This window comes from Vulpes vulpes, chromosome 15 (assembly GCF_048418805.1).
Source record: "Vulpes vulpes isolate BD-2025 chromosome 15, VulVul3, whole genome shotgun sequence".
Taxonomy (NCBI): domain Eukaryota; kingdom Metazoa; phylum Chordata; class Mammalia; order Carnivora; family Canidae; genus Vulpes; species Vulpes vulpes.
Window position 1 is genome coordinate 95,954,264 of NC_132794.1, and position 11,438 is coordinate 95,965,701.

The following is an 11,438-nucleotide window of genomic DNA, read 5'->3' on the forward strand; positions in this document are numbered from 1 at the left end:
TACCTCCAACAGAACATGGTCAAATGAAATCAACCACAAATCGACTACAACTTCACTGCAAATCACCTCCTCAAGACTTCCCTAGGTTTGCTAATGACTCCACTATTTAGAAAACACTGATTTAGACTTTTTATATTTCTTGCCATTCAACCAAATTCTCCTTAATAATGATGTTAAACTTATCAAGACTCTTAAATCTGTGTTCCCCTTTATATTTCTGATACATTCACGATAAGATTCTCATAGCTTCTTAGCTGGAAAGCTTCACTGAGCTCTGGTTTCCTCTCTCCCGTTTGAATCTACCCAACATTCCACGGCTCTGCTTCCAGGAACATGGGTCCCACCTTAGTTCAAAACTTCCTATGACTTCATTTGCGAAGGCATTAGGCCTAAATAAAATAATCTGTGGACAGAATTATTAGTACACTGTTATGAAACTGACAGGCTTGGCACCACCTTTGCCTTATTTCCATGTTTTAGCATTTTATCCCCTAAAAACCGGTAAAGAATGCCTGATGTACATGCATCTATAATTGTCTTCTAGAGCTGTGTTGCACTAGACAAACGAATAAACAAAAACTTGTTAAAGGCTAGATAATGGTTTCATATTATTTATGGAACAGTAATAATTCCTACACAATCCTAACCCTTTGCCAGACAATGCTCTAAAAGCCTTACTAAATTAACTCATTTAATCATTACAACTCTATGAAATGAGTAGAATAAAGAAACAATACCATAGTTCCCTTCTTCCACTGTCAGATTAATCTTTCTAAATTGTAGCTCAAAATATACCATCACCTTAAACCTTAAATATTTCTCTCTTGATTTATAAGTTTAACTGCCTAACGTGGAAATCTGAGCCCTGGATGTTCTGACTCTAAGCTGCCTTATCACCTTCTACTCCACCAGCACAAGGCCACGTCAAGGCCTCCTTCCATAAACACATCTCCTGCTTCCCCACTTCCACACCTTTTTCCAACTTCCTTCCACTACTCCCAAATCTGCAAAATGAAATTACATTCAGCCTTTATCCACCATTTTTTTCTACCAGTTGTTTTTCTGAAGATTTTAATTAACACGTTTCTATGTGATTCTCCTTCTTCAATACCTAATATATATTAGCATTGATCACTTTACCATGTTCCCTTCTGAAATATAGCAATTTATGAATTCTTTTTCTCCATTGTGGTGGAAACTCACTGAAGACAAGTCTGTGCCATTTTTTTTTTAATCTCCACCCCCCCCCCCCCGCCCAGGACAATGTGTTGTGCCCAAGATTTCGAATCTGAGAAGCCACCAAGGAGCTGACACCGATGCAAGCGCACGAGGGTTTATTAGCAAGCTCAAGCTTGGGTCCAAGTATACCTGACCCAGGAGAGCAGGGACTTGGACCCCCAAGTGGGTTACAGCTGGTTTTTTTATAGGCTGGTCTAGGGGATTTTCAGAAGGGGGGGAGGAATTTCTCAAGTTCTGTTTACATTTTGATATGGGGCTTTCAAGGGCATTGAGCTCTGTTCTCATTCTAATATGAGACTTTCTACCACGGTGTGGGCTCTGTTGTCTTTCTGATATGGGATTACCTGACATTGAGGACATTCTGCAGTTTTCCTCATAAAGTTCAGCTCTTATTCACAGGGGCCTAAGATGGCTGTACTTGTGCTAATGCTAAACTTGAGGTAGAATGGCCTTGATTTTTCTCGACCTCCACAAATGAAATAAGCTGAGTATAAATGATTAGAACTGCACCTACTATATGGTAAATGCTCAATATAGTGAGGTATTATTAGCTAGAGAAACTACTGAATTTTCATGAGAAATTCAGCAGCACCATGGTCCCTTTGTCACCAGCGAGATCCCAAAACCTGATGTTTACTGCCTACCTGCTTGTACTCACTGACGTTTGTCCCACATTTTTCCTTAAGCTCTGATTTCCAGCTTATCTCTTCACTCAGGCAAATGAAAACCAAAACTGTCCCTGAGGGCTAGCAGTGCTCAAACAAGACTTTCAGATGGGCCAGACCACCCAGACCAATTTGAGCTTATTTCCTGACTCACATCTGTGAAGATGAACCATGGAGTGACCTAGAATGACCACCAGCTACCTTTAGCTCATTATAATACTAAAATCTCCATTCCAGATAAAGATTCAGCCTCATTTGCATAACATAACAGTCAGTATAGACAGGTTTCCTTAAGACACATGCAGGGCCTTTATGCCTGTCCCTACATTTAATAACAGGGCTTCCCTATCTAAATATTCATCCTAACCCTAAAAAAAGGAACCCCCTTTTACCCTTTCTGGGGGAGTCACAGCTTTGGAAGCCTGTCTCTGTGATCTCATTTGCTGCAAATCAGATTTTCTTTGTGCAACAACACCTGGTGCAGTTTCTGACTCACCAAGGTGTGAACTCACATTAGGTCAGTTACACATTGACTTACATATGGCTATTCCCATTTTAGAAGTGAAGAATCTGTAGGTCACACAGACTAAATGGGGTTCTCACATTTTACACAGCACACAGTGGCAGTGCAAGCAAGGTTTTGAACCAAGATATTTTTTACTTTAAAGCTGTCTCTAGCTAGACCCCGCTGTGGTGCCTAAATGGGATGTCTCTCAATCAGATGGGGGCCCCCAAATGTGGAGCGATGATCCAGTGGAAGCTGGTGGGGGAGAAAGTGGAAGAATCCACCTGGAGAAGAACAAAGGAGATAGAAGTTTATTGAATACACCGCAAGGGAGCTGAGGGCAGGGCAGCAGCAGAGGTCGTGAGTTGAGATCAAGAATTAGATGCTTAACCAACTGAGCCACCCTGATGCCCCTTGTAGGCTTTTAAAGGGGGAAGATGAGGAGGTGGGGTGCTGTATGAAATTCTCCTTTTTTGGGCACCTGTGCCTGGTTGTCCGTAGCCCATGAATCCATGGGTATTTTGAGGAGGGGCGCGTGATGAGCCCTTTCTACATTCCATTGCTCAAGGCCATTTGCCTGAAAGTGGCTCCACACCCAAGACCTGACCTTTTTTTACTGCTCACCTGCCTGTACTCACTGACATTTGTCCCATGTCATTCCTTAAACTCTTCTTTCCAGATTATCTCTTCATTCAGGCAAGAACCCTGTGGGCATAACACCCCAGGATGGAAATAGAAAGCATCCCTCAAGCAGTAAGGACTCCAGCAGGCAGGAAGAGCTCTGGTGGTCCAGGCCACTCAGACTAGTTGGAATGTAACCCCAGACTCACACCTGTGCAGACAGACCATGAAGTGACCTCTAGAATGACCAACAATTACCTTCACCTCATTCTAATACTAAAATCTCTGCCCAAGGAGGAGCACAAACCTCACTTACATAACATACAAGGTACATATAGGCACGTTTCCTCAAGGGGCACACAAGGCCTTATGCCCACCTCACCTACCGTGACTAAGTTCCCCTTTCTAAACATTCACCCTAACCCTCAATAAAAGGAACCCATTCCACCTTGCTCAGAGAGTTCCAGCTTTGGAAATCATCCCCTTTGTTCTCCTCATTGTCTGCAGAGAAAGTTTCCTTAGGGCCACAACTCCACCTGGTGTGTCTGTGACTTACCAAAGGGCCAGCTCACATTGGTTCATTTACAAAACCAATGCTCTCTTCGTGTATTTTGCTGTCTGACAACACATATCGGTTAGGTTAGTGCTCATGTATTAAGTTAATTATGGATTCTGAGGCTAAAAGTAGGATTAAGGGTTGCTGATCCAAATCCTTAATATCAGGCCAAGTGTGGCTTGTTAATGCTAAAAAGAAAAGCACAGGCCTGAAATGAGTCATTTAAGCCAAGTCCCCAAACTGGGGTTTAATACCTAATCAAAATTTCAACCTCCCCCAGAAGGGCGGTCTTAACTGGCCAGGAATTTCCTTTTCAACACCAGTGAGGTAACCTGTCACATTCCTGACCCCCACCCTGACCCCCCAACAGCTGGCAGACCTGACAGATGAGGTCATCTGCATGGTGACACCCCTTGCTCTTTTCCCCTAAGGGACATGACCTTGTCTCAAACAATCCTCCCTTTTTTTTTTTTTTTTTTGTTATTTCCTTGCCTCACCTTCCTTCCTATAAAAACCTCCCATTCCACACAACTCCTTGGAGTTCCCCTCTACTTGATAGATGGGATGTTGCCTGATTCATGAGTCAATCATTTTTTTTCATGAGTCAATCATTAAAGCCAATCAGATCTTTGAAATTTAGTCAGTTGAATTTTAATATAGCCTTTCCCAATTTTCTGACCTCAGCTGGACGTCCTATAATTCAACTCAATTCTGACACCGCCCAGAGACAGCCTCCGATTCTGTGGATTATGGGCTCCAGTCCCACAGGACTGCCTCACCCTCCCTGCTTTAGATGCCAGTCACAATCTCAGGTCCTTAACTGTGCTTCTGACCCACCAGCTATAGATTGAGCTTCCAACGCCCCCCTCCTTGGGTTTGATTAATTTGCTAGAGGGGCTCAGGACTCAGAATAACATTTTATTTACTGGATAATGGTTTCTTATAAAAGGATATAACTCAGAAACAGCCAGATGGGAGAAAAGCCTAGGGCAAGATGTGGAGGAAGGGCAGTTTCCGCGCCTCTCCTGAGCATGGCACTACCCAGGTCTCATTTTCATTAACCCAGAAGCTCTCCAAACCCTGTCCTTTTTGGATTTTATGGAGGCTTCATTACTTAGGCACAATCGATTAAAGCATAGGCCATTGGAGATTGATTCAAACTCCAGTCCCTCGCCCCTCCTCAGAGGTCCGGCATCCTTTGGTGCATTCCAAAAATCACCTCATTCACATAACAAAAGACACGGGTCTGCTCATCATTTAGAAAATGCCACAAGTTTCAGCTCTGTGCCAGAAATGAGGACCAGATATCTACTTCTTATTATAAATCACAATTTCACGGTTGTGTATAAAGTTTTACAGGGATGCAGCCAGACCCCTTCGTTTACATATTGTTTATGGCTGCTTTCATGGGCAGTTGCTTAGTTATTACAGAGCTGTACAGTTGTGACAGGGCCTAAAATATTTCCCATCTGGGCCTTTACAGGAAAAAAAAAAATGCTGACCTTTGGTCTCTGTCAGTGATTCTCAACTCTGTTGCATATTAGAATCACCTACCATCGGGTTCTCCTACCTCTAGAGACTCATTACATTGCTCTGGAATGGGAATGTGGGCATTTATGGTTTTTAAAAACCTTTCAGGTGATTCTAATGTGCAGTCAGGCTTAAGAATCACTGGCTAGGAAATGCTTTTACAAGCTGATTGTGATAACAATCAAAACCACTGGAGACAAAATTAGAAAATATGACCAAGTCCCAATTCAGAATTTTGTAATATGCCTGGTTGGTAAAGATACTGGTATGATTTACTCAGTGATTGCATGAAACTCGCAATGTATAAGCACTAATTTTCTGGCCCTGATGATAAAGCCACTGGAAAGCAGAGAGAGGAGCCCCATAATAAAGTCTGGGATGAGTCTAACACCTACTTGATTTCCCTAAACAAAACTACATTTTATTTCAGAGGATCAGACAAAGGCAGTTAATTAGAAGATCATTTATGTCTTGATTAGAAGTCTTACTCTGTGAACAGTACAGAATGCCATTCACATTAAACACAATTGAAACAAGAGGAACTCTACTTCAGTGCACTTGTATTATTGATCATCTACCTAATCGGCTTATAATTGTAGCTACTGTTGTCATATTTATAACATAATGAAGAATAATTCTTTATAAAGAATAGGCCCCCTACACACAAACACACACACACACACACACACACACACACACACAAACACACACTCACCCTCCAGTCCCTATTTATACAGAAAGGTTTATAAGTCACGCAATCACAATTTTTTTGGCTGTGAGTATGTGGAGGGGTATACATGTGTAGGTGAGAGAGAGAGAATCACCTAACAACACTATTACGATATTCTATAGCTTGTGTCCTAATTTTATAGAAATGTGGTAGTCCCTGTGAATTACAAAAAGAGATCCAAAACGGAATCAATCTGTGAAGAGAATTTCTCTAGAGTTTCCATACTCACTCATCTCCTAACAGATACTCCCAATACTCCCAATATTGGTATCTCACCCCAATACTTCCCACAGAGTTTAGGGAGTTCATAGAAATGTAAACTAGGAGGAAGGATATTCAGAGTACAACACAACCAGAGTCTAGAATTTACTATCCAGTGTCATTAGAATGAGTTATGGTAGCCAGAGAGAAATCATGCCAAAAGCTTCCCTATTCACTGTGAAAGTATTTACAGTCCTGCTCACCACTAAGACCTGTGCCCCTAAGATCCTCACAGAGAGTTGGATCCTGTGTCACTGAAAGAGAGGGGAGGCCACAATGATAATGGAGATTATAATATTAACAGAAATCATTTCCTTCCCCTTAATTCCCCCCACCGCCCCCACCCCCCCACAACCTGTATGCAAGGAACTTCTACTGCTCAGAGGTCAAGGGAAGAAATAATATACCCTTCTTCCCTCTCTCTCTGTTGGAAGAGGGATCATTTATTCGATTGGTGAGACCACAGAAGGACTGCAGTCACTGGTCCTTACTTCTCTCTCAGGCAGCACTGATGTGTTAAACGCTGACTGTGTCACCTGAGTCTCAGAATCTTGCCCTTTTTGTGCTTGATAAGGTGTGAGGCTGGCCACCACCTTCCACAGATCCAGTTAGGTGAATGTGTGCTCTGCAGATGCAGACCCCTTCCCTACCCAAATTTTAGGTTTAGAGAGGAGAGAGGATCTGTTAGGAAACCTAGATTCATGTTCCAGCTATGCTTTTGAACCAAAAGAGGCAGAAATAAAACTGGCCCACTGATTCAGAATTTGGAGTGGAAATGCATGTAATTAACTAGCAGTTTCAAACCCCCAACAATACCATTTGAGGTGTTTACTATTCTTCCCATGATTCAGGGCACAAGTTCTTTATAATAATCCTATGAGGTCACTCAAATAGGACTTGTTTCAAATCATTTTTGAAAGTCTGGCTATCCCTTGTCAATGCACTCATACATCTGCTGAAGAATCTACAGCAACTTATTTCTCCCTCTGCCTATCCCTCTGCCACACCTCCAGCAAACTTATTTCTTTTGACAATATGCATTGATTATTATTCCAGAGAAGTTCTCAGTCCCTTAACTAAGCATGAGGAGTCACGAACTGCTTTTAAGAATACACCTAGATGTAGAAAGTGGAATATAATGGGACTGCCAGTTTCATTCTTTAAATAAGTTATTGACTTTTTCTACCATGTGCCAGGCACTGGAGATACAGAAGCAACACATCTGCTGTCTCTACTTTCAGAGACATCATGTCCAATGCTTAAAGTTTAATGGTATGTTATCTTGACCAATCATTGGATCTTATACAAGTCCCATCTTGTGCTTTTGTTTCCCTGTTCTGTGCTGCCCCATGATGGTGCATGTGGTACCTTGAGAAGAATAATATGCTGATATAATAGTACAGCTGCAGAGAAGAAAGGCAAGAGCAAAAGCCATTTGGGGAACTATAATGGGAGTTCTATTTCTCGTTCCTCATCTTTGCTTTATTCTAAGTAAGGATGTGAAGGGGATTTTGTGGAATCTGTTCCTCTTCTTTGCCAGATCACAGAACAAGAAAACTACCCATCAGATGGAACAAAGCAACTCATTCATCCTCATGGCAACTAATGAGAAAAACAAAGAAAAAAAATTAGAACTTCAAGTAGGAATAGAGTACTAGAATTTAATAAACTTTTAAAAGCAAAAATTATTTCTCTATTCAACTGTCTTAGAGAAGAATTAGCTAAAACTAGAAAGTAAATAAATAATGAATATGAACAAGACTGAAGATAGTAAATAGCCAGAATCGTTTCAAATTACTACTGAACATTTTTTTAGAGATGGCCCTGAAGCATCAAAGACTCCTTTAACGATGCAGCAATCAAATAAACACAATTTGCACAACACTCTGAATTATTATTATTTTAGTAATGAGAAGCACTTTTCAGAGATTGGTTCTACATTAACATACTGGAAGGCAGATGGTCATCATAATTTTAAGAACATCATGAGTTAATCTTGGCCATGGCTTCCTTCAAACATTACAAATCACGCAACTTTAAAATCTGCCAGTTAGAGTGCAAATTGTATCTTTTATGTTCTTTTTTTTTTTTTTTTTAATAAGCTCTAAAGTTTTCTTCTTGAAGGAATTAATCAATCTCTCACGGATTGTGGAGCAAGCACGGAATCTGGAAGAGGTCTGCTCAGTTTGGGTAATTGCACTGAACACTGTAATCTTCACTAACTTAGTCATAAACATTGATCTGATTTTTGAAAAGAACTAGAAGACAACCATCAAATTATATAGGCCCACAGTACTTCGGCATGTTAACAATATATTAGTGCAATTTTGGTTTTGGTGGTTGTTTCCTTTTATGTATGTTTCCCTTTATGACTTTTATCATGACATTCTATTTACAGTTTTTAAAAATCAAGTCTGAAATCACCAATGCTCCTTCTCTAAGAGCACACAGAAATGTAAAAAAAAAAAATCTATTTTGGAATCCTAACGCTGCTATTTCTCAGCTGAATGTCTTTGGAAAAGTGACTTAACTTCTCTGAAGATTTCTCATCTATAAAATAAGAATGATAGTACCTACCTTAAAGGTTAGCATAAGGAATAAAGAAATTTTATAATATTCTCACTTCTCCAAGCAGCCCACATCAAACCAATCTTCACAGTAATTCATATATTTCAGCATTTTCCCAACTATTCTTCTCTGATATGTGTGTCAGTTCTCATGGAAAAAGGAGATAATTTTGCTGAAAGGTATTTTCATTGCTGAAAAATGCTAGAAACCAAATTATTTATGGTTCTCCCACTGAGTTCAGGTTTTAGGCTTGAGATGTGAGTTTTGACCCTGGAGTGGTAATGGTTAATGGCTGCCAAGAAATGCTGCTGGCCTCTAAATATATAATCATTTACCCATGTGAATTATCTCCTCATGTTTGTTGAGAGAACAGTGCTTACCTGAAATGCTGCAGTTATCATAAAATCATTCTTCAATAATACATTCTGGGTGAAGGGGGATATGTCTGTCAGACAGGATTCTCAGGCCATAAGATTTAAGTAATCAAGTCAAGTAATCAATGGGTTTTATAGCTCATAATGGATAAATTCAACTTTCACTTAAATAACCTGAGTAGCTAAAAGCTTTTGGTAATTTTCTCATTATAAAATTCAGTTGTTTAAAGACAAACTGTTTTTCTAAAATCGACCAAGCATATTCTATAAATCGCAGTTCTGGCACCTTGCTCTTATAACCCCATATAAATACCTTCCTTTCTGAAGTAGATTTTGGATTCATAGAATATTCATTTGTGTGCCTGGACACTCCATCAAACAAACAAAAAAATTCTGCATGATTAAACAGAATATATTGTTCTGCCTCTGTATTTGCATAATAAATCAGACCCACACTGTGGGTCACTGAGTGTTAGTTACAGCATCTAAGAAGTTGTACCTTCAACCTAGCTCTCAATTTTCAAATTAAAATAATTTTAAAGGGATACAAAGTTTCCACAATTATTGAATTGCAAATGGGTATTCAAGAACATGTGAACTATTTTAATATGAACAATGCAGCTATGTGATGCCAAAGTAAATAATTCTATCCATTACACGGTTCAGGGTTTGACCTACTATACAAAGACTCATATAGCTACTTTTGAGATTGAATACTGTATTAGGGTATCATAGATATAAAATTCTTTCACAGTCCAGACTCAAGTATCAACAATAGGATGTTTTTGCTTATATCACTCTGTGTTCCGCTTTTTTTTTTTTTAAGAGTTTATTTATTTATTCATGAGAGACACGGAGAGAGAGAGAAAGGCAGAGACACGGGCAAAGGGAGAAGCAGGCTCCATGCAGAGAGCCCGATGTGGGACTCGATCCCGGGTCCCCAGGATCACGCCCCGGGCTGAAAGCAGGTGCCAAACCGCTGAGCCACCGGGGCATCCCCTGTGTTCCATTTATTGCCTGTTTAGGTAAAAAGGTATTAACCATACTATCCTCAATAGAGGTATATATCAAGAAAACTGGACTCAAGTCATAACACATTCAACTACTAAGTGTTTAATTTTTAAGATATTAAAATTGAGAGTAACAATGATCCAAAACTGATCTTCTTTCTGTTCGTAATTAACTATTTAAAGCATAATATGTGAAAAAATGTTATTCAGGGCCTCTGTGATAGTATGGCAATTGAAATCTATTTTACACGTGGATACTTGTCAACAATGAAGAAATATCTTGAATGTAAAACATACAACTAATAATAGAGCACCTCTATATTAAAGCAGGTACTTCCAAGTTGGAAGCTAAATTATTTCAAGGTTTCAGATTTATCTGATCATGTCTGAAATGGGTAAGGAAGGTCCTCCAGAAGTCTATTCATATAATGGATCCAATAGCCTTCTGAGAAATATCTAATCTCAAGAGAAAAGAGAGTTGAGCAGCATTAAGCTGGTCCAAGAACAATAAAATAATGCCAAAGAAGAAGAGTGGTCTTGAGTAGAGAAGAGTATTGATCACTTACAGTTTTATAATCCAATCTTCATGAATTTATGTCTGACAGTTGAGTAGACTGGTTAGAATTTTTTTTTAAATCACTAAAAAATAGCTGTTATACTGAACTTTGTGAAAATATTAAAGAATTGAAGTAGTTCTACATTGTACCTGGGAAACACAGTAAGTCAAAAGTAGGGGAATGGCTATCATCTCTCTTGGTCTTATATATGTGGATGTGAAATATGAAAGTTCATGTGAGTGAAGATATAGACCAGAGAAAGCAGGAAAGAATATAGAACATCAATAAATTTTTGGTGACCTTAAGAGAAGACAATGGAACAGAGCAGAAACAAACAAACAAACAAAACAGTAAAAGGCATATAAGATGCCCCTGGAAAATGTGATGTCAGCTTTGCACAGTGGCAGTATTGTAGCCAATGAGGTTTATCCAAGGCGCGATTATTGCTAATTGAAAATGTGATGTCTATTTGGGTTGAACTACTTGTTTGCAACTTTTCTCCCTCTGATTTTATAATATACAAACAGTATAGGAAAATGAATAGAAAAGACACATATTAGAGAAAATATAATTAACTTCTGACCTTACGAAAATCAGGAAGAATTAGAGGAAAATGGAGTTCTTGGAGGTGAATACAACAAACAATAACCACAACAAAATCTTATTGCTGATATAGTGATCTCATGTTTACTCTTAACTGGGATAATCTCGTTAATTTCATATGTTTACCTTAGCATACTGTAATTACCCTAAATACATTTCTTATTGCAGTCATTGACTTATTCCTTGAATAAACCATTTCTCCCTAATTACTTAGAAGTC

At 39.3% G+C, this 11,438-nt stretch overlaps 1 pseudogene; it reads left to right on the plus strand.

The window, feature by feature from the left end:
• Positions 1 to 11,005: 11,005 nt before the first annotated feature.
• Positions 11,006 to 11,076, plus strand: LOC112918269 (U4 spliceosomal RNA; annotated as a pseudogene).
• Positions 11,077 to 11,438: the final 362 nt, after the last annotated feature.